Source organism: Mustela putorius, unplaced genomic scaffold (genome assembly GCF_011764305.1).
Source record: "Mustela putorius furo isolate JIRA1106 unplaced genomic scaffold, ASM1176430v1.1 tig00003834_pilon_pilon_pilon, whole genome shotgun sequence".
Classification (NCBI taxonomy): domain Eukaryota; kingdom Metazoa; phylum Chordata; class Mammalia; order Carnivora; family Mustelidae; genus Mustela; species Mustela putorius.
Genome location: NW_025421987.1, coordinates 87508858 through 87531488, shown reverse-complemented (window position 1 = coordinate 87531488; position 22631 = coordinate 87508858). Strand labels below are relative to the sequence as shown.

Here is a 22631-nt window from a genome sequence, read left to right as displayed (position 1 = left end):
TTTAAGATAGTTCTTTTTTTTTTTTAAGATTTTCATTTATTTATTTGACAGAGATTGAGAGAGAGAGATCACAGGTAGGCAGGTGGGGGGCAGTGAGCAGGCTCCCACTGGGCAGAGAGCCCAATGTGGGTCTCAATCCCGGGACCCCGAGCCGAAGGCAGAGGCTTACCCCACTGAGCGACCCAGGTGCCCCTCATTTAAGATAATTTATTGAGTGCCTACTGTGTACCAGGACTGATTCTAGATGGTTGGGATCCATTTGTGAACAAGACAGGCTAAGATTTTTGCCCTTATGGAGCTTACGTTCATTCTAGTGGAGAAGGCATATAATTCAAACACACAGTATATGAGGAGATGATGAATGTTATAGAAAAAAAGGAAGGGCAAAAAGAGAGCAGGAAGGGAAATCAGGATTGAGGGAATGATGTGGGGTAGAGAGAAGGAGAGAGGTGTGAAGGTAAATACAGTGGCCAGGATAGGTGGGGTGTGGGAGGAAGTAAGCCAGAGCACAATCTTGCAGGTGAGGACCACGGGAGGCATGGTGGGGAACAGTCCTGTAGCTACAGCAGAGCATGGAGGCTTCCAGAATAGGATCTCCAGGGACAGCAGGGGATCAGGGCGGCTAGGCCAGTGAGCAAGCGGCAGAGAGCACAGAGGGGCCACTTTGAAGGATGAGACACAGAGCACACTGTCTTTGTAGCTGCTCTCGGGACTTTGCTTTTGCTCTGAGTGAAACAGGAGCCTTTGCTGGGTTTTGAACAGAAGAGTGACATTATCCAACTGTAAAGGGGTTATGCCAGCTGTGATGGGACACCCATAAGAAGAATTTCTACCACCGCCCTATAGAGTTGATGTAAAGGAATTGTCAAGGAATCTGTTCCCAGACAGCTAGGTACTTAGTTTATGTGGGACAAGTCCCAGCAGGTGCTGGCTGGCATTGCTCAAAGCAAGTGCTTTTTTCTGTTAGAGAAATTTAAAAGGAGACAGAGCCAGACTTTTCAGGCTTATTTTCATGCATGCACTGTTCATCTTCAGCAAAGAAACGAAGAAATGTTCAAAATGCAGACAAAAAAACAAGATTTGGTGGCAAACTTTTTCCTTTATTTTTACCTAATCAAATTTTAAAATAGGTACTACCTACATAGGCTGCTTACAAAGTTACAAAGGATGGAAGTGTGTCTTCTCCTTTACCTGTTGTCTGTCCAGCATTCCCCTCCCATGGAAGCAAACATGATGGCAATCGGGAGCGTAGCCTCCTAAAGGTACATTCAAGAGGACGTGTGCACCTCATTGTGAGGGACTGAATTGTGTCACACGCTCCAAATTCATATGCCAAAGTCCCAATCCCCAGTACCTCAGAAGATGATTGCATTTGGAAGTAGGATCTTTAAGAGGTAATTAAGGTTAAATGAGGTCATGAGGGAGAGCCCTTATATAATAAAACTGATGTCTTTTTAAGAACACAGATTAGGATACAGACGGGCAGGAGGAAAGACCAGGAGAAAACAAAGTGGGGAGGTGCCTGTCTGCAAGCCAAGGAGAAAAGTCTCAGAAGAAACCCGGGACAACTTGATCTTACAGTAGAAGCCCCCAAACATTTCTATTGTTTAAGGTAGTCAATGGTACTCTGTTACCATAGCCCTAGCAAATTAATACACCTCTGTATATCTTGGGGAGATATATATCTATATCTGTATCTGTATCTATACCTATACCTACATCTATGACTGAATTTTCTCCCCAAAATTCACATGTTGAAATCTAACCCCAAAGGTGATGGTATTACGAGGAGGTGGGGCCTTTGGCAGGTGATTAGGTCAAAAAGGGTGGAGCCCTCGTGAGTGGGATTAGTATCCTTATAAGAAGAGACCAGAGAGCAAGCTCACCCTCTGCCAGCTGTGTGAGAGCACAATGAGAAGTCAGCAGTCTGCAACCTGGAAGAGCGTTCCCACCAGAACCTGACCATGCCGGCACCCGGTTCTCAGACTTCCAGCCTCCAGAGCTGCAAGCAGTTCATTTCTGTTTCTGTAAGCCTCCCAGTCTGCGGTGCTCCGTTAGAGCAGCCCGAATTGACTAAACTATGTATTTTTTTTTCCCACAGTTTTAACGGATTATAGATACTGTTAGGCACTTCGCTTTTATTTCATTTTTAACTGCATCTTAGGGACACCTGGGCGGCTCAGTCAGTTGAGCATCCAACTCTTGATTTCAGCCCAGGTCATGATCTTGGGGTTGTGGAATAGAGCCCCACATTGGGCTGCGTGCTCAGCACAGACTCCGCTTGGGATTTTTTGCCCTCGTTTCCCCTCTGACCAACCCCCTGCCCCCACTTGTGTGTGTGCGTGCGTGCGTGCACTGTCTCTCTAAATAAATAAAATATTTTTTAAAAAATGTAAAACTACATCTTAGGGATCACTCCAGGCCAGTATACATGGAGCTGCTTTATTCTTTTTAAAGACTCCAGAGTTTTCCAGCACATGGATTTTTTTTTTTTTTAAGTAGGCTCTACTTCCCATGTGGGGTTTGAACTCTCAACTTTGAGATCAAGAGTCACATGCTCAAGGAAACAGTCAACAAAACAAAGAGGCCACCCATGGAATGGGAGAAAATATTCACAAATGGCAGTACAGACAAAAGGCTGATATCCAGGATCTATAAAGAACTCCTCAAACTCAACACACACAAAACAGATAATCATGTCAAAAAATGGGCAGAAGACACGAACAGACACTTCTCCAATGAAGACATAAAAATGGCTAACAGACACATGAAAAAATGTTCATCATCACTAGCCATCAGGGAGATTCAAATCAAAACCACATTGAGATACCACCTTACACCAGTTAGAATGGCCAAAATCAACAAGACAGGAAACAACGTGTGTTGGAGAGGATGTGGAGAAAGGGGAACCCTCTTACACTGTTGGTGGGAAGGCAAGTTGGTGCAGCCTCTTTGGAAAACAATGTGGAGATTCCTTAAGAAATTAAAAATAGAACTTCCCTATGACCCTGCAATTGCACTACTGGGTATTTACCCCAAAGATACAGATTCTTAGAAGTAGATATAGATTCTTAGAAGTAGAACCACTTGGCTGAAAAATAAGTGGATTTAAAATTTTGGCAGATATTACCAAATCATCTTCCAAAAAATACAAATGTACCCTCCAGTCAGCAAAAGTTTCTGTTTCTCCATAACATTGCCCATATGTGGTGTCATAAAACTGCTTTCACCCAGTATAATGGGTGAAAAATAGTATCTTATACTTACTATAGGAAAATTTAAGTGACTTTTCACATGTTTAGATATTTTATTGAACTTTAGAATTGAAATTTTCAGCATTTTTCTTCTCCCACCCTGCATGGAGGTCTGGGCACCATAACCACTAACCTGGCCCCACATGTTTGTTTCTCTGTGGTATTTCAAATCCTATTTTCCTGTAGCACTTACCATTCTCATCACCCCAGGACACATCACCGAGGATGCTCAACATCACCGTGGTTGTTGCTGGACACCCACAATCTAGCTCAGTGAGATGATACATAAGCACATATTTATAATTCTGTAGCTACCTGGAGGAACCCAGGAGGGCTTCAAAGTGGAGGTGATCCTTGAAGTACTTAGAAAAGTTGGCCATGTAAGAAGCCGTTCTAGGCAAATAAAAAGGTATACGATTTAAAACACTGCATGCTTGGAACTTAAAGTAGTCTAGTAGGACATCCACCACAGGGAAAGGAAGAATGTGGTTAGACAGCCTCCTCTCCCTTGTACAGGTTTGTTAAGTGGGGATAACCATACCTGCTGCGGTTTAGAGTTGAGGTTACTTGTTGGTATCCACAGGTGCCTCTAATTCCATGCCACTCCACTTTCCTTTCCGGGGTTCCTTTCTCCAAACAACATGCTCTCATGATTTTAAAATATCTGTGTGGTTTTTTATGATTATAGTACATTTTTTATTTTTTTAAAAGATTTTATTTATTTATTTGAGAGAGAGACAGTGAGAGAGAGCATGAGTGAGGAGAAGGTCAGAGGGAGAAGCAGACTCCCCAGGGAGCTGGGAGCCCGATGCAGGACTCAATCCTGGGACTCCGGGATCATGACCTGAGCCAAAGGCAGTCATCCAACCAACTGAGCCACCCAGGCATCCCTGATTATAGTACATTTTTAAAAAAATTTTTGAAGAACAAAAATACTAACTCTCAGAAGTTTTATGAGAAATCTTTTTTAAGGTCTCCCTAAATACAGACTCACACACACACACGCACACCTCACACACACATATAATGTGTATTTCATGTAAGTTATATAATATTTTTCATTAAATGATTATGGAAATTTTTTATGCTAGTGAACATAGAACGACATTATTCTGATTACTGCCTACATGGTATTTTATTCTGTTAGGGCTACCAGAATTCATTGACTAATTCTCTTTTATGGGCACATGGGCTATTCTATAAACTTTGCTACAGTGAGCAACCTTATCTCTTTATGTACATCAAGATTATTGTATTTTTGATGTAATGATATTTTTTGCTTCATCTGTTGGCTGTTGGACTGACCTCAGGCTAACCAGGTCTTCTCAGGAAAGGACAATTTCTGGTCATTGTCCAAACTCGTTTGCCTCCCTCCTTTCTGGAATAATTTTCAATTTGAGAAACTTATTCCTCATAGTATGCTCATCCCCAAATCTCCCAGTTTGTCTTGTGCAGACTGGACAGCACCTCCCTCTCAGTGGGTAAAAACTGGGTGGCTCAGTGGGTTAGGGCCTCTACCTTTGGCTCGGGTCATGATCCTGGGATCCTGGGATTGAGCCCCGGATCGGGCTCTCTGCTCTGTGGGGAGCCTGCTTCCTCCTCTCTCTCTCTGCTTGCCGCTCTGCCTACTTGTGATCTGTCAAATAAATAAATAAATAAAATCTTTTTAAAAAATGCGGATATTGCTAAGAAGATCATAGGTAATGTTTTCTGCCCTCTCTGAGTTTTTATGAAGTTAGGATCTGAAAGATTTCCCTTTGCTCTTTCTTTGAAGTGTCAATCTTTCGTCTTGAGACCCCCAAAGGCTGCAGGCTTCCCTCTAGGTTTGGTGTACATTATAAAAGTGCCCCTTTCATCTGCTATGCCACATGACTGAGTGCAGTGTGTCCATGAGGTTAATCTGCTGTCCTGTAGATTTATGTCATTGTAAAAATTTATACTGTTTCATCTAATCATTAAGGATATTGAGTCTACTCAATGTCATCCATAACTGACATTTTGCCAAGTATCAAGATCTACCCCTGTCGATCCTACTGTAAGTCCCTATAAGTCACCCCACCAATCTGAATCTCAGCTTCCTCTTTTGTAAAAGGAGGAGGCTGGGCAAGAATTTCTCTCAAGTCCTTACTGCACTTAAGGCTATACTGATGAATGGAGGAAGCCAAATGAAGGAATGAACATATTACTGGAGGGCAATCCTCTTGTGATTTAACTGGAAATCAGAGCAACAACTTGTGACCTCAGCAACAGCTCCGGACCACTGTGGCAGGGATGTTCCAAGGCTATCTTGAGTGATCATGACGATAATCACAGTAGATGGGAGCTCCCAGGAGATAGATATTGAAGAGGTCAGAGGTAGTGAGGGAAGGGGAGCCTCAGACTATTCACAAGGAGGAAATTTTACCCTGAGTCCTGTCTCCGGTTACATCTGTGAGGTTTCAGGTTCCCCTGACTCTTCTCTTCAGGATATCCTGTCCTCAGATCACCCTGTCCATATCTGAACTGTCCGTCTCTTTCCATCCTTCTCCCTAATCAGCGGACTTCCCCATCTTGATTGGGCTAGAGTTCACCTTGAACTTCATATACAGCAAAGACATAAATAGAAGTATTAGCAGTCGCAGAGAGGAACCGGGCCATGTCAGTGCCTGACGAGAAGAGGCACTGTCACAGTCCTAGGGGGGAAACAGCATGACAGTGGGTGTTGGTACTAATGTTCCCATATCTCGTACTATAGCCATTCATAGCCCAACGAAGACTTCAGGAGGGAGCGCTTAGGAAAAAGTGATAAATTACCAAAGTGTATAGGATTCTGATTCTCGCAACATCTGATTCTTGAGTTTTCATGTACAACCATCTTTCTCAAAGTTTCAATAACTTCAACAAAGCTCCTAAGAGTCAGTTCTGACCTACGAGGAACAAAAGGTATTTTCTGCCTTGGCCTGATTCCCTTGGCTTGACTCTGGAGACCCTTCCGTCCACGCTCACTGCCTGCCTTTCCCACTGGACCGGCTCTCCCACCCTGGAAACTTGGCTGTCATTTGTTGTATCGTGTCCCTTGCAGACCTGATGGTTGTTCCAGTTAGCCAATGTGGTATAACAGAGCGCCCCAAAACTTAGTGGCATGGGGCATTCTATTAAGGTCACAGGTCCTGCTGCGTCATGAGTTTAAGACGCCCCACAGTGTCTAGGGCCTCGGCTGAGCTGATGCCGACATCTGGGGGCAACTCAAATGGCTGAGCACTGCAATAGCTTGGATTGGAGGGTGCACTTGCAGTACGGTTCCTCAGCTCCTATGTCTGGCCACTGGGCTGGGAGAGCTGGAAAGCTGGGCTCAGCAGGGACTACCCACCAGAAAGCCTAAACCTGGCTTCACCAGCATGGCAGGACCATGTCAGACTTCAAAAGATACTTGGTTCCACCAATTCCTAAACCCATTGGGTGTTTCAGAGCACACAGTTAAATGCTCCTTTGCATTCTCCCTGCCAGCTTAAGAGTAAATGTTCCAGTCCAATAAATAGGTTACCATTCTTTGTATGCTTTATAGATTTTGTTGCTACTGTCCACACTCCTATTTGTTCTTGTGCAAACATGGCTTTAAAAAATTTTTGCTTTGTTTTAGTGGGATTTGGAGAAAGAGCCAAGATAGATATACATGTTAATCCCACCATCTTTTTTTTTTTTTTTTTAGATTTTATTTATCTTTTTGACAGAGAGAGACACAGTGAGAGAGGGAACACAAGCCAGGGGAGTGGGAGAGGGAGAAGCAGACTTCCCACTGAGCAGGGAGCCTGATGGGGGGCTTGATCCCAGAACCTGGGATCATGACCTGAGCCAAAGGCAGACACTTAACAACTGAGCTACCCAGGCACCCAATCTCACCATCTTTAATAAAAAGTACTGCATGTTTTCTCCTAAGACGTGTATGTGTGTCTGTGTGTGTGTGTAATGATTGTGAGATCATTAGATCTCACAATGGCATTAGACGATTCAGTATCACTGTTTTATACTACTCTATTGTTTGACTATACAACACTTTATTTATCCATTCTTTTTTTTTTTTTTTTTAAAGATTTTATTTATTTATTTGACAGAGAGAGATCACAAGTAGGCAGAGAGGCAGGCAGAGAGAGAGAGAGGAGGAAGCAGGCTCCCTGCTGAGCAGAGAGCCCGATGCGGGGCTCGATCCCAGGACCCTGAGATCATGACCTGAGCCGAAGGCAGCGGCTTAACCCACTGAGCCACCCAGGCGCCCCATTTATTTATCCATTCTTTTTAAAGGAACATTTGGATCATTCCAAATTTGGCTCTTACAAAACAATACTACTATGAAAAGCCTTGCATATGTCTCTTTGTGCACTGGTATGAGAATTTCTCCTAAGAAAGAGATAAAAAGGAAAAAGAATTTGGTTTATAAATTATCAGTGTCTTCAGCTTTACCAGATAATGCCAACTTGATTTCTAAAGTGGTTGAATCAACATATACTCCCATCAGCAGTGAGTAAGAGATCTAGGGGTTTTGTACTCCCACTAAACTTTGGCAATACCAGATTTTTAAGTTTTTGCCAATATAGTGGGATTTGAATGGTTTCTTACCCCCAAAGGAACACTGGATCATCAGAGATCTTTAGCACATACTAAAACCATTGCTTGTAAATTGCAAAAAGAAAAATGCATCTTTACAATGGAGAGATCTGGCTGTTGCTACCTTAGCTGAGTGACCAAATTTGGCATCACTAACAGTGGTACCATCTGATATCGTGAGTCCCGTGATATGATGCAGTATTAAATATATAGGTTTATCTACAAATAGTTTTTGCCAGAGATACTAACTTGAATCTAATCAAGCGTTTGGCAAAGTTGCCATGTCACAAGAAGTAAAAGCAATTGAATGACAAGGGAAAGGATACTATGAGGAAATAGACAAATCCAGAATATAGGACTCTCCCTATCTGACTGGGTGCCTTTAGCAAGTCAATATCATGGAGGAGGAAGAAAACAGCTTTTGTCTAAGTGAGACTAAAACAACATAACAAAACATATACCTTGATTAAATCTTAACTGGGACAAAAGACTATAAAAGAGAAATTTGGGGATAAACTTTGGAACACTTGGGAAAATTTGAAATTTGACTAAATTAAAAAATGATATTAATGAATTTTTGTTAATTTACTCAGGTAAAATAAATATAATAAATATTAATAAATTTAATAATCAAAATAATATAATTATAAATTTAAGCTTATTCTAGGGTGTTTATGTAGCTAAAATTTACCATATTTGCTTTAATAATGGTTAGACCTTGATAATGCACAGAGGATATACAGGGGATGATTACACTGTTCTTTACATTTTGTGTGTGTCTGAAATTTTAAATGTTATAATTTAAGAAAAACATAGGAGCGCCTGGGTGGCTCAGTTGGTTAAGTGGCTGCCTTTGGCTCAGATCATGATCCCAGGGTCCTGGGATCGAGCCCTGTGTTGAGCTCCCCACTCAGCAGGGAGTCTGCTTCTCCCTCTCCCTCCACATGCTGCTCTGTCTAGTTGTGCTCCCTCTTTCTCTAACTCTCTGCCAAATAAATAAATAAATAAAATGTTCTAAAAATTTAAGAAACATATACCTTGTTGTATTTTTTTTATTGTGGTAAAATATATATAACTTAGAAGTGACCATTTTAATCATTTTTAAGAGTACAGATATGTGGCATTAAGTACATCACAGTGTTTACTGAAGTATAACCTTTTTAATTAAGTTTGCTGGGGTAAAACTTACATGCAACCAAATGCACACATTTTAAGCATATGAGGGAGTGAACTTTGAAAAGTGTGTCCTCCCATGGAGCAACCACTATATCAAAATACAGACTGTCCGTGGGGGCCTTTGCCGTCCATCTTCCCTTGCCACCACCTGATTTGATTTCTACCGTTACAAAATAGTTCTGCCTGACGTATACCTTCCTATAAATGGAATCCTACAGTATTTACAATTCCGGTCAACATTACATTCACTCGACATAACACGTTTTAGGTCAAGCTATGCTGTCGCAAATAACGAGAAATTTATTCCTTTTAAGTCTGAGTGGTAGTCTATTGCGTGACTGAACATACAACAGTGTGGTTATCCTTTCATCTGTAGTGGACAATTCGGGTTATTTTCAGGTTGTGGCTATTAGGAATTACAGTTAAACCAGAAATGAACACTTGATGTGTTGGTCTCAGTTTCTGGATAGTGGTGTTCTTTGCTAGAAAAACCTGAGGTACTTTCCCGAGCCCACATTACTTGTAGCGAGCCTCCACAGATATCTCTCCAACCAGGGCCAGTGTTGTGGCCGGACCAGCCCCCGTGGTTCTTCTTGCAGGACATACTTGAGCAGAACCCCTCGGGGAATTCTAGGAAACAAGATTTACTACTCACAGGTCCTAGACGATACACAGCTCACCCAAAGTCTACACAGCAAGGAAACTGGGTGGCAGCTGGGGTGGGGGTTGGAGAGAGAGAGAGAGAGAGAGAGAGAGAATAGGCCTGGGGTTCTGCCTTTATTAAAGTCCCAGGGTAGGGATGTCTAGAATTTCAATGGTTCATGCTTTATTGGCTAATTTAAAGCATAGAGGGGAACTAGGGTATAGGAAGGGAGAAATGGGGTCACTCAAATGGTCAGTTACTTAGTTTCTCCAGGGCTTTCTGAAGAGAGGACTTCATGGGTGGGGCCAGTGCAAATTTTTATCTGGTTGTTTCGCTAGTAGTTGTGTCATACGGCTGTTGATGCCTTTATTCAAGATGGAGGATTTTGAAACGGAGGCCATGGCCATCAAAAGCTTAATGTCAGGCACCTAAACTAAAATTGAAAAGCATAACATCAGAGACTGACAGGACAACGTTCCCATACAACTCTTTGTAGCTCTTTTCCTTTTCTCTGGGGTGTAATGTAAATGTACGTTTATTTATTTTTTTTAAGAGACTACCGAACTGCTTTTCTATAGTGGTCATAGCACGTTATAGTCCTAACAACAAAATCAGAGTGTTCCACTTGCTCAATATTCTCAGCAATACTGAGATACTGGCATTGTCATACTGCTTCATTTTAGCCATTCTGGTGCTTATGAAGTGGGCATTCTTTATGATTTTAATTTATTATTACTTTTTTTTTAAAGAGGCAGAGAGAGGGATGGGGGAGAGGAAGAGGGAGAGGAAAGAGAGAATCTTAAGCAGGCTCCATGCCCAGGGCAGAGACCTATGTGGGGTTCTATGTGGGGCTACATCCCATGACCCTGAGATCATGACCTGAGCCGAAATCAAAAGTTGGATGCTCAACTGACTGAGCCTCCCAGGCTCCCCCATGTTTTTAACTTCTATTCTTCTGTTATTAATGATGTTGAGAATATTTTCATGAGCTTGCTGCACATTCATATATCTTTGTGGAGTATCTGTTCATATTTTGTCCCTTCTAAAATAATAAGGTTATCTGTCTTATTATTGAGTCGTGAGGATTCTAACATGTATGTAGATTCTCTATTCTAATCTATGAATCTATATGACTATCCTGTCAGTGCACACTGTCTTGATTTCTATAGCCAAATAATAAGTTTTGAAACCAAATAGTATAAATCTCCAACTTTTTATATCAATATATTAAATATATTATATATAAAATATATATTTTATATATATTTATATAATATATATATTTATATATCAAGTAGTATAAAACTTCAACCAAAATCGTTTTGGTTATTCTAGGCCTTTTGCATTTCCAAATACATTTTGGAACCAGCTTGTCAAATTCTACAAAAAGGCCCGATGAGATTTCAGTGGAGACTGAATTGAGTCTATAGATCAGTTCAGGAAGAACTGCTGCCTTAACTGTATTGAAATTGCCAATCTATGAGCGTGATGTATCTCGCCATTTACTTAGATTTTTAAAAATTTACCAACATGTTTTGTCATTTTAAAGATTTATTTGTTTATTTTAGAAAGAGAGTGCACATATGTGTCCACATGCACAAATTGGAGGAGGGCCAGTGGGAGGGAATCTTTCAAGCAGCCTCCCTGCTGAGCAGGGTCCAACACAGGGCTTGAACACATGACCCACGGCATCATGACCTGAGCTGAAACCAAGAGTCAGATACTTAATCCACTGAGCTACCCGAGCACTCCAACATGTTTTACAATATTAAACATAGAAGCTCCAAATATTTTAATGTTATTACAAATTGTATTTAAAGTGGCATTTCATTGTGGTTTTAGTTTTAACTTCCTAGAATACTAATAAGAATAGTTCTCTTTTCTGGGGCGCCTGGGTGGCTCAGTCATTAAGCATCTGCCTTTGGCTCAAGTCATGGTCCCAGAGTCCTGAGATGGAGCCCTGAATCCAGCTCCCTACGCAGCGGGAAGCCTGCTTCTCCCTCTCCTGCTTCTTCCTCTCCCACTCTCCCTGCTTGTGTTCCTTCTCTCAATGTCTCTCTCTGCGTCAAATAAATAGATAAAATCTTAAAAAAAATAAAGAAGAATTATCTTTTCATGTATTAACCAATTATGTATTCTCTTGTACTTTTGTTCATTTTTTGTAGGACTATTTTTTAATTCTTTATATTTTCTGAATACTAATTCTTTGTCATTGGTAATATGTGGTATAAATAAGTTCTTCCAATTTATGGCTTGTCCCTTTCACTTTCTCTAGGCACATTTTCTGATTAATAGAAGATTTAATATTACTCTAATAAGATTAAAATGTTTCTTCATTTTTTATGCCTTTTGAGTCTTGTTTATAAATCCCTTCTTATCCATTTTTTTCTAAAAACTTAAAGTTTTCTCTTTCATATTTAAGTCTTTAACTTATTGTTAGAACACATTAATGCATCTGATGCAAGGAAGAGATTCAATTTCATGGTATTTAAAATCTATAGAACCAACTATCCCAGCATCAGTTATTGAATTACCCATTATTTTCCCATTGATCTGTGAAGCAGCCTTCATTGTGAATGAGATTTTCATATATGCATGGGTTCATATCTGATTCCATTTCTCTGTCCATTCCTGAATTAAAACACATTGTCTTAATTACTCTTGCTTTATAATAAGTCTTATTACCTGGAAGGACCAATTCTCTAACCATGTTCTTTTTTCAGACAATCTTGACTCTTCGCAGCCCTTTGCTCTTCTATAGCAATGTTAGAATCCTCCAGTCAGGTTCCATGAAAACCTTTCTGGGATTGAAATCGCATTGACTCTGTAGATCAATTTGAGAATTTTTTAAATAATTTTTTTATAATTTTGATTTTTATAATACTGTCTCTCTGTGCATGAACCATGTCATATTTTGAATCTCATTTTTTTATTTCTATCAAGCAACTCAATGTCAGGCCCATCCATTGTTGAGTGGATTATTAAAGAGTAGGGGTGGGGCGCCTGGGTGGCTCAGTGGGTTAAGCCGCTCCCTTCGGCTCAGGTCATGATCCCAGGGTCCTGGGATCGAGCCCCGCCTTGGGCTCTCTGCTCAGCAGGGAGCCTGCTTCCTCCTCTCTCTCTCTGCCTGCCTCTCTGCCTACTTGTGATCTCTCTCTGCCAAATAAATAAATAAAATCTTAAAAAAAAAAAAAGAGTAGGGGTAATCGGGCTCTCTGCTCGGGGAGCCTGCTTCCTCCTCTCTCTCTCTGCCTGCCTCTCTGCCTACTTGTAATCTCTCTCTGTCAAATAAATAAATTAAAAATCTTAAAAAAAAAAAAAAACCTGGTGATTCACAGACTTGTACCCCTGGGGATAAAAATATATGTTTATAAAAAATAAAAAATTTTTTAAAAAATCTTAAAAAAAAAAAAGAGTAAGGGTAAATCTCCCTACAATCTCTGGTTGGTCTTCACCCCTGTGTTGCTACCTGCCAGTCTTGCTTGCAGTGCAGCATCTCCAGGATTCCTCAACGAGGGCACAGTAGCTCAGTGAACAGATGGAGAGCATGAAGAAAGGGTAGGTATTTCCAGATCATGCCCACGGGAGCTCGTTGCAAAACAGTATTTCTGGTGCCCATGGCAAGCCAGCCTTTGTGCATTCCCTCTGTAATAATCCTGTCTCAGCAAGCAAGACCAATGCTGTTACTGTTACAACTTAAACAAAGCAAAGATTTTCCATTGTATTTAATATTCAGGAAAACTACCAGAATCACTTTTGTTTCCCCTGTTAGAAGAAGGTGGCCAAGTAAAGTGTTCATCTGAACTCCATGGCAGGTTGAGTTCTGATTGGTTTTAATACAAGGCTCTAAGAAAGGATTAGTAAAATTATTCCACAGCATTTTACTTTGATGAATATAGTTTGAATTCATCATCAGTTTTTGTACTAGACCGAGAGCTGTGACATAATAATATAAACAATGTAACAAAAGCAGTCAAAAGAAACAAAAAAGAGGTTTTTTTGCATATAATAAAAATAAGCTATCAAATCTAGGATCACTTAAGAGAAGGTTCTTCCCCTAATAACATTATTATTGGCTCAGGAAAAATTACCACAGCATAAAGGAGGCAAGAGAAATATATTCCCTTTCAAGCATTTCTAGCCTTCAACCTTAGAGATAAGCCCTACACTGATTAGAAGCTGCTGGACCTTCTTCAGTGAGAAACATTTATTTCTCACTTAATCCTTTTACATTTAAGAAGAGGGGCTCAAGGGGCTCAGTCAGTTAAGCCTCTGCCTTCAGTTTGGGTCATGATCTCTGGGTCCTGGGATGGAGGCCTGCCTTGGGCTCCCTGCTGAGCAGGGAGTCTGTTTCTCCCTATTCCTCTGCCCCCAACACATGCTCTCTCTTTCTCTCTCTCTCCCTCAAATAAATAAAATCTTAAAAAGAAGAAGAAGAAGAAAGAGGAGGAGGAAAAAGAAGAGGAAGAGGAGAAGAGGAAGAAGCGCTTTAATGCTGTTTTTCCACGAGATATATAAAGAAACTTCCATGGAGAGATTTGGGTCCCTTGGTGCCTTCTATCATTGCAGACAGTCTTGTGGGAAGGGAATGGGTAGCAGGCTGAGGACCCCTGACATTCCACCTTCTAATTCCTGAACTTCTCATAACCCAAACAAATTCTAGGACTTCAAATTCTCTCTTCATGGCAGCCTTACGAATTTCTCCTGCTTGATTTCATGTTTGAGTTCAGGAGGATTTTGCTCAGAAACAGGAAATCATTAAGCAAGTGCTGACTTCGAGGGAAAACAGGGATATAAAAAGGATGTTTACCCAGTAGAGGAGGAAACCAGGCTCAGTGATTAACTGACAAAGGGAAGTGGTATGTCTGGTTAATATGGCCAACTGACTCCACTATAAATACTTCTTATTCCTTTCTGAGAAACCAAAAGTGACCTGAAAGTTTACTTGGTTAGACTAAAAAGTGAATCAGAAATCTCATCATAATTGAAGAACCAGGCTCCTGTCAACTCTGATCAACTCTTAAAAGCTCTTCACAAACAGGATACCTGTGAGGCTGAGAAGATATTTTCATAAGACTCATATAAATTCCAAATACTTCACCTCCTGCTACCCATAATTCATCCCTCAATATATAAGCAGCCTAGAAAGTACATTATGGAAATGTAAGATGATGGAATAAATTCATTGAAGGTAGTAATTCTCAACACGGAGATAACATCCAAAGAGTCCCTGCAGTGAAACATTTCATAGGAGGAAGTGGACTTCTGTTACTGTCCAGTGGTGAAGGAGGTCACACATGAGTTTCCCTATTGAACTCATATATACACCACTTTCTCAAGGACACATTTCTCAAGGACACAGCCTTAGTATGAGAGTATAGAGATGTGTGTAAATCCTATATCTGCTCCCTGTGAGCAGGGGCTGAGACACCCACCTAAGACACCCACACTTCTCCTACCTAGCCATCATACACGCCAAATGAATGAAACAGCAAAAACTAGGCTATGATTATATCCTAAATTTATCATTCTAATGTAGAAATATCTCTAGAATGGGCTCTTTCCGCCTCAATTCAATCACTACTGCTTTTCTCTTCACTTGCTGGGACTCCTAACGGGGAGCCTCTCATCTGGTCTTTCAACAGCAATTACGCCAGCAAGTGACCTTAATACAGTGTCAGTCTGATCGTATTACGCTCCTGCTTAAAAGATTTTTCTTGGCTTCGCATCACCAAAGATGAAGTCTGAACACTTTCTACCCTACTAGTCTCTTCCTGAGCTTGCCATACCCAACTTCCTCTTTGGTCTTTTCTCTTACATATGTTTCTTTCCAGTCACATTGAATTTCTCACCTTACCTTTTCAGCCTATTTATGCTGTTTTGACTTTGTATCTGCTCTTTACTCCTTTTGGAATGTCCTCCCTTGCTCCTCAGTTTAGTAAATTCCTTCTCATTTTTTTAAGATCTAGTTTAAATATTATCCTAAAGCACCTCCTTTCTTTTTTTTTAAATTTTTTATTTTTTATAAACATATATTTTTATCCCCAGGGGTACAGGTCTGTGAATCACCAGGTTTACACACTTCACAGCACTCATCAAAGCACATACCCTCCCCAATGTCCATAATCCCACCCCCTTCTCCCAAAGCCCCTCCCCCCAGCAACCCTCAGTTTGTTTTGTGAGATTAAGAGTCACTTATGGTTTGTCTCCCTCCCAATCCCATCTTGTTTCATTGATTCTTCTTCTACCCACATAAGCCCCCATGTTGCATCACCACTTCCTCATATCAGGGAGATCATATGATAGTTGTCTTTCTCTGCTTGACTTATTTTGCTAAGCATGATAAGCTCTAGTTCCATCCATATTGTCGCAAATGGCAAGATTTCATTTCTTTTGATGGCTGCATAGTATTCCATTGTGTATATATACCACATCTTCTTGATCCATTCATCTGCTGATGGACATCTAGGTTCTTTCCATAGTTTGGCTATTGTGGACATTGCTGCTATAAACATTCAGGTGCACTTGCCCCTTTGGATCACTACGTTTGTATCTTTAGGGTAAATACCCAATAGTGCAATTGCTGGGTCATAGGGCAGTTCTATTTTCAACATTTTGAGGAACCTCCATGCTGTTTTCCAGAGTGGCTGCACCAGCTTGCATTCCCACCAACAGTGTAGGAGGGTTCCCCTTTCTCCGCATCCTCGCCAGCATCTGTCATTTCCTGACTTGTTTATTTTAGCCATTCTAACTGGTGTGAGGTGATATCTCATTGTGGTTTTGATTTGTATTTCCCTGATGCCGAGTGATATGGAGCACTTTTTCATGTGTCTGTTGGCCATCTGGATGTCTTCTTTGCAGAAATGTCTGTTCATGTCCTCTGCCCATTTCTTGATTGGATTATTTGTTCTTTGGGTGTTGAGTTTGCTAAGTTCTTTATAGATTCTGGACACTAGTCCTTTAGCTGATATGTCGTTTGCAAATATCTTCTCCCATTCTGTCAGTTTTCTTTTGGTTTTGTTAACTGTTTCCTTTGCTGTGCAAAAGCTTTTGATCTTGATGAAATCCCAATAGTTCATTTTTGCCCTTGCTTCCCTTGCCTTTTGCGTTGTTCCTAGGAAGATGTTGCTGCGGCTGAGGTAGAAGAGGTTGCTGCCTGTGTTCTCCTCAAGGATTTTGATGGATTCCTTTCACACATTGAGGTCCTTCATCCATTTTGAGTCTATTTTTGTGTGTGGTATAAGGAAATGGTCCAATTTCATTTTTCTGCATGTGGCTGTCCAATTTTCCCAGCACCATTTATTGAAGAGGCTGTCTTTTTTTTTTTTTAAGATTTTTATTTATTTACTTGATAGACAGAGAGAGATCACAAGTAGGCAGAGAGGCAGGCAGAGAGAGAGGGGGAAGCAGGCTCCCCGCTGAGCAGAGAGCCCGATGTGGGGCTCGATCCCAGGACCCTGGGATCATGACCTGAGCCGAAGGCAGAGGCTTAAACCACTAAGCCACCCAGGCACCCCAGAGGCTGTCTTTTTTCCATTGGACATTCTTTCCTGCTTTGTTGAAGATGAGTTGACCATAGAGTTGAGGGTCTATTTCTGGGCTTTCTATTCTGTTCCATTGATCTATGTGTCTGTTTTTGTGCCAGTACCATGCTGTCTTGATGATGACAGCTTTGTAATAGAGCTTGAAGTCCGGAATTGTGATGCCACCAACTTTGGCTTTCTTTTTCAATATCCCTTTGGCTATTTGAGGTCTTTTCTGGTTCCATATAAATTTTAGAAATATTTGTTCCATTTCTTTGAAAAAGATGGATGGTACTTTGATAGGAATTGCATTAAATGTGTAGATTGCTTTAGGTAGCATAGACATTTTCACAATATTTATTCTTCCAATCCAGGAGCATGGAACATTTTTCCATTTCTTTGTGTCTTCCTCAATTTCTTTCATGAGTACTTTATAGTTTTCTGAGTATAGATTCTGTGCCTCTTTGGTTAGGTTTATTCCTAGGTATCTTATGGTTTTGGGTGCAATTGTAAATGGGATTGACTCCTTAATTTCTCTTCCTTCTGTCTTGTTGTTGGTGTAGAGAAATGCAACTGATTTCTGAAGCACCTCCTTTCTTAACTTTCAACCACATTTTATAATTTTTTTATGGAAACAATTATTATGATAAAGGGAAATTATGAGTTTAAATGTCTGTCTTCCCTCTAGGTAAACGTTGTCCAGTAGAACTTTCTGAATGAGAGTAATGTTCTTTTGTGTTGTCCAATAAAGTATGTGTAACTATTGGGTACTTGAAATGTGGTTAGTGTGACAGAAGAATCAAATTATTTTATTTACATTAATTTGAATTTAACTTTAAAAAGCCACATGTGGCCAGTGGCTTCAAAACTGGATAACACAGTTCTACTCGCCCACCACAGATCCTGTGTAATAGTAGGTGATCGATACGTTTTTGTTGAAAGGCTAAATGGATGGATGGAAACAATATAAATGTTTTACATTTCCAGGCCATCTCATAATTATACATGCCTCAGAATCTAGCCTGAAAGAATAGAAGGTTTCCCAAATGTATCTTGGAGGCACCTGAAAGGGAGAGAATTCATTTCAGAGCCCAGTGAAATTGAGATATTTAATTTAATTATATAATTCAAGAATCAGGAAATGTTACCATATTACTCCCCAAAATCATACATGAAATAATTTAAAGATCACTTCTTGGAAGGATAACCTCTCTTACCAATTTATGAAAAACTTGAAACTGAGAGTTTGAATGAAAAACCTTGACCTCAGATGGGCTCTTCAACAATTACATGTTTATTTCCCGGACTGCAACCAGGAACTAGTGTGCTCTGTCTTGAGAAAGCATGGATAGAGAACTGAGTTTATCGGACAGTTGACAGTGGAGGTGGGAAGATGATTTCTAAAGGATAAGAAATGCGAGCACAAGAATAAATGATCCCAGACTTTTCATAACACCATAAATCTTAACAAAACAAAGGTTTATTTCTTGCACATGTCACAGTCTGATGTAAGTTGAAGAGCTCTCTAAGGAGGCTCTCCTCCGAAGGTGGCTTGGGCAAGCAGGGTCCTTTCATCTTGTGACTCCCATGATTCGTTATTAACATTTGGCTTCCCCTCTCCTCATGGAAGGAGAGTCCAGTGTGTGGGAAGGGGCAACAGACACTTCATTACTTCAGCCTGGAAGGGATACCCTGCCTCTGCTCCTTTGCCCGGACCTAGTCATGGGGCCAACCTAGCAACAAGAATACAAAGAATACAAAGGAAATAACAGGACCTTCCAGTCCTCTGTGCCACAGTGCTTTAGGCAATAGCCAAATCTACTAGAACTACCCTTAACCACCCTTTCTAAGAACTTTGAATATGGGGACGCCCGGGTGGCTCAGTTGGTTAAGCAACTGCCTTCGGCTCAGGTCATGATCCCGGAGTACCAGGATTGAGTCCCACATCGGGCTCCCAGCTGCAGCTCCATGGGGAGTCTGCTTCTCCCTCTGACCTTCTCCCCTCTCATGCTCTCTCTCACAATCCCTCTCTCAAATAAATAAATAAAATCTTAAAAAAAAAAGAATTTTGAATATACACAAAACAGTTGCCATCATTTGCTATATTGAATGCAAAATACCTATCTTTATAATACTAACCCTCAGGAGAGAAACTCACATTAAGAAAGACAAGTGAATCGCTTCTCGGCCTTTTGGCTAAGATCAAGTGTAGTATCTGTTCTTATCAGAAAGACAAGTGAGGGCGCCTGGGTGGCTCAGTGGGTTAAGCTTCTGCCTTTGGCTCAGGTCATGATCTCAGGGTCCTAGGATAGAGCCCCGCATCGAGCTTTCTGCTCAGCAGGGAGCCTGCTTCCTCCTCTCTCTCTCTCTCTGCCTGCCTCTCTGCCTACTTGTGATCTCTCTCTGTCAAATAAATAAAATCTTTAAAGAAAGAAAGAAAGAAAGACAGACAGACAAGTGAACAGCAAAGGAAATGACAGGTTCACATGTTCGCTGTGGGGACCATCATTCCCTACACATTTTGAAGCCATCTCTCTCAAAAAGTGCAGATTTTTTTTGTGTGTGAGACTTCTCCATCATAGGAAAAGATGGGGTATAATGATATGCTCTTTTGTTAAATAGGGGAAATCTGGACAAATCATCTGATCTTTGACTCGGTTGTTACTTATGAGTATCTTAAACCTCTGTTATACCTGAGTTCCACTCAATGCGCCTTCTCTTTTATGACTGAAGACAGGGAGCAAGCTCTGCCTGAGCTGCGTCATGATTTCCAGTTCCAGAGAAAACACTGCCTTGTTGAAAGCAGTTTGGCATGAGGACATTTGCAGCATTGTATTATTCCTCACAGAATTCCCCGTCATGAAATTATTCTCTGAGGGAAAGTTTTCCAGGGCGGGAAAGCAACTCAATAGAACTTTTCTTCATTTGAATACCAGAAGTCATGCATCCTTGTTTTGTGGCTGGGATTTTATCATGAGTAAGGAAGACAGTAAGATCTTTGTCTTCAGGATTCGGATGTAATGTATTCCTGTTTACCAAAATAAACGTGCTTGCCAAGGAATCAAGACTGTGAACCAGATAAGATCTTACTGGGAATACGTCAAGAGGAATGCATGAATCTGAGAAAAAACCGGCTACTTTAATTTTTTTTTATTTTTTATTTTTTTTCTACTTCAACTCTTAACTGAGCCCTGACTCGACCTTTGCTAGACCTCCGCTAGTCAAGACCTGTGTGTACACACGACCAGAATATTAAGGAAGTCTTCTACAAATTCAAGTTACAGAAAACAGTTACGCTTTCATAAGCTTGGGTTTTACAGTTTACTCTGTTAATAACATTGTCCAAACTCATCTGTGAATCTGGGAGGCCTTCTCCTCATCTCCATCCTCCAGCTGTCATTAATACTCAGCCAAACAGCCCCGCATGGAGACTTCCAAGTTTTTTGGGCTCTGACACCATTCCCCAAAATAGCCAATAGTCAGGCATTTTGCCCTGTCTATATACACATCTGCCAACATGTCTCATTTCTGGGTATAAACATTATTGTAACAAATCACTGTGACACCCCGCTGTGAACTAAAATTTTGTGTCCCCTCACCAAATTTCATTTATTATTGAAGCCTAATGACTAATGTGTTGGTATTTGGAGGTGAGGCCTTTGTGACGTGGTTGGGTAGAGCCCTAGTGAATGGAATCAGTGCCCTCATAAGAAGAGATGCAAGGGACATGATCACTCTCTCTCCACCAAGTCAGACCCAGCCAGAAGATGGCCATCTGCAAACCAGGGAGAGAGTTCTCACCAGTCCTGGACTGTGTTGGCACCCTGGTCTTAGAATTCCCTGCTTCCAGAACTGGGAAATAAATTTCTATTGTGTTAGTTGTGTTAGTCACCCAGTCTGTGATATTCTATTACAATAGCCCAGACGGACTAAGGAACATCCATATAATGGAAGATTATGCATCCATATAAAAATCACATTTATGGGGGCACCTGGGTGGCTCAGTCAGTTAAGTGACCAACTCTTAATTTTGGCTCAGGTCATGACCTCAGAGTGGTGAGATCAAACCTCCCTCAGTATGGAGCCCTGCTTAAGATTCTCTCTGCCCCTTCCCCCATGCTCTGGTGGTCTCTAAAATAATAATAATAATAATAATAATAATAATAATAAAATTTCACATTTACAAACTATATTTTATGACATTCAACTTATCTGAGAAAGCAGGGCAAATGCTGGATATTCTTTATGGTCCCAATTTTTTTTTTTTACAAATATGCTGTGTACCCCAACTTTCCAATTCCTCCTATCTCTTTTAAGGGTCCGTTTCTTCCATAAAAAATACTGGAAAAGCAAAGGTTCTGTCTTAGGTCACGCCAGGTGACCCTTGCATGAGTGGAGCAGCTCGGCAGCTCGGCAGCTTCTCCCAGCTTTTCCAGACCACCTGTTCCCCACCAGACTCTATGGAATACTAGCCCCATAATTCACTCCCTCCTCTCCACAAAATAAGTGGTTGATGTGAGGCAAGCCTCACCTTATTTGATTGCCCTATTCCTTTCTTGTCCCCAACCCTTCCACAAAAGACTATGATAAAGGGCTCAGGAAAACTAAGGAAATTACAACATTGTAAGAAGAGCAAACCTAAAAAAATGCTCAGAGTATGGCTTTTGCCAAAGTCCAAAAAAAGCCCCTAAAGTTAATCCCAGCACAAGAATCCCTTGCAGGAATAACTCATTCTTAGCCTGCCTCCCTTGTCCTGAAGTTCGTCCTTCTTTCAAATGCCTCCTTCTCTGCTGTAAAAATTATGCATTTTGGAAAATGCCACCGCCTAAACAAAGATTCATTCCACCCTGAGATCCATTTACCAGAAACCATATATGAGAGCAAAGTCAAGGAACTCAGAGTTCTCAAACTGTGAGGCAGTGTGTAAGGCAACCAAACAACTAGTATGTTAGCTAAGGTGTTTTGTACACACTGGGAGGCACTATTATTTCAGGAGTGATTATTGACTTGTTTACCAAACCCTTCTTGAGTGCCACCAGAATTCCTAGAATTCAACTTATGCAATAAATCAAAAAATGTTGATGGGATGCCTGGGTGGCTCAGTGGGTTAAGCCACTGTCTTCGGCTCGGGTCATGATCCCAGGGTCCTGGGATTGAGCCCCAAATCAGGCTCTCTGCCCAGCAGGGAGCCTGCTTCCTCCTCTCTCTCTGCCTGCCTCTCTGCCTGCTTGTCATCTCTCTCTGTCAAATAAATAAATAAAATCTTTAAAAAAAAAATGTTGAGAACACAGATCTAGGGTGGGTTAAGCTTCTTTGTCATTTTAATGTGCATTATTTTTTATTACTAGACTTGCTGACCTTCTATTCAGAGGGACCAAGAATAGTATAAAAAGAATCAGCTAACTTTTCAACACACTTGGTTAAATTTCTTGAGAACAATGCCCACAATTCTTT

At 40.9% G+C, this 22631-nt stretch overlaps 1 pseudogene; it reads left to right on the top strand.

The window, feature by feature from the left end:
• Nucleotides 1-19353: 19353 nt before the first annotated feature.
• On the top strand, nucleotides 19354-19450 carry LOC123394664 (annotated as a pseudogene).
• The last annotated feature ends 3181 nt before the right edge of the window (nucleotides 19451-22631 follow it).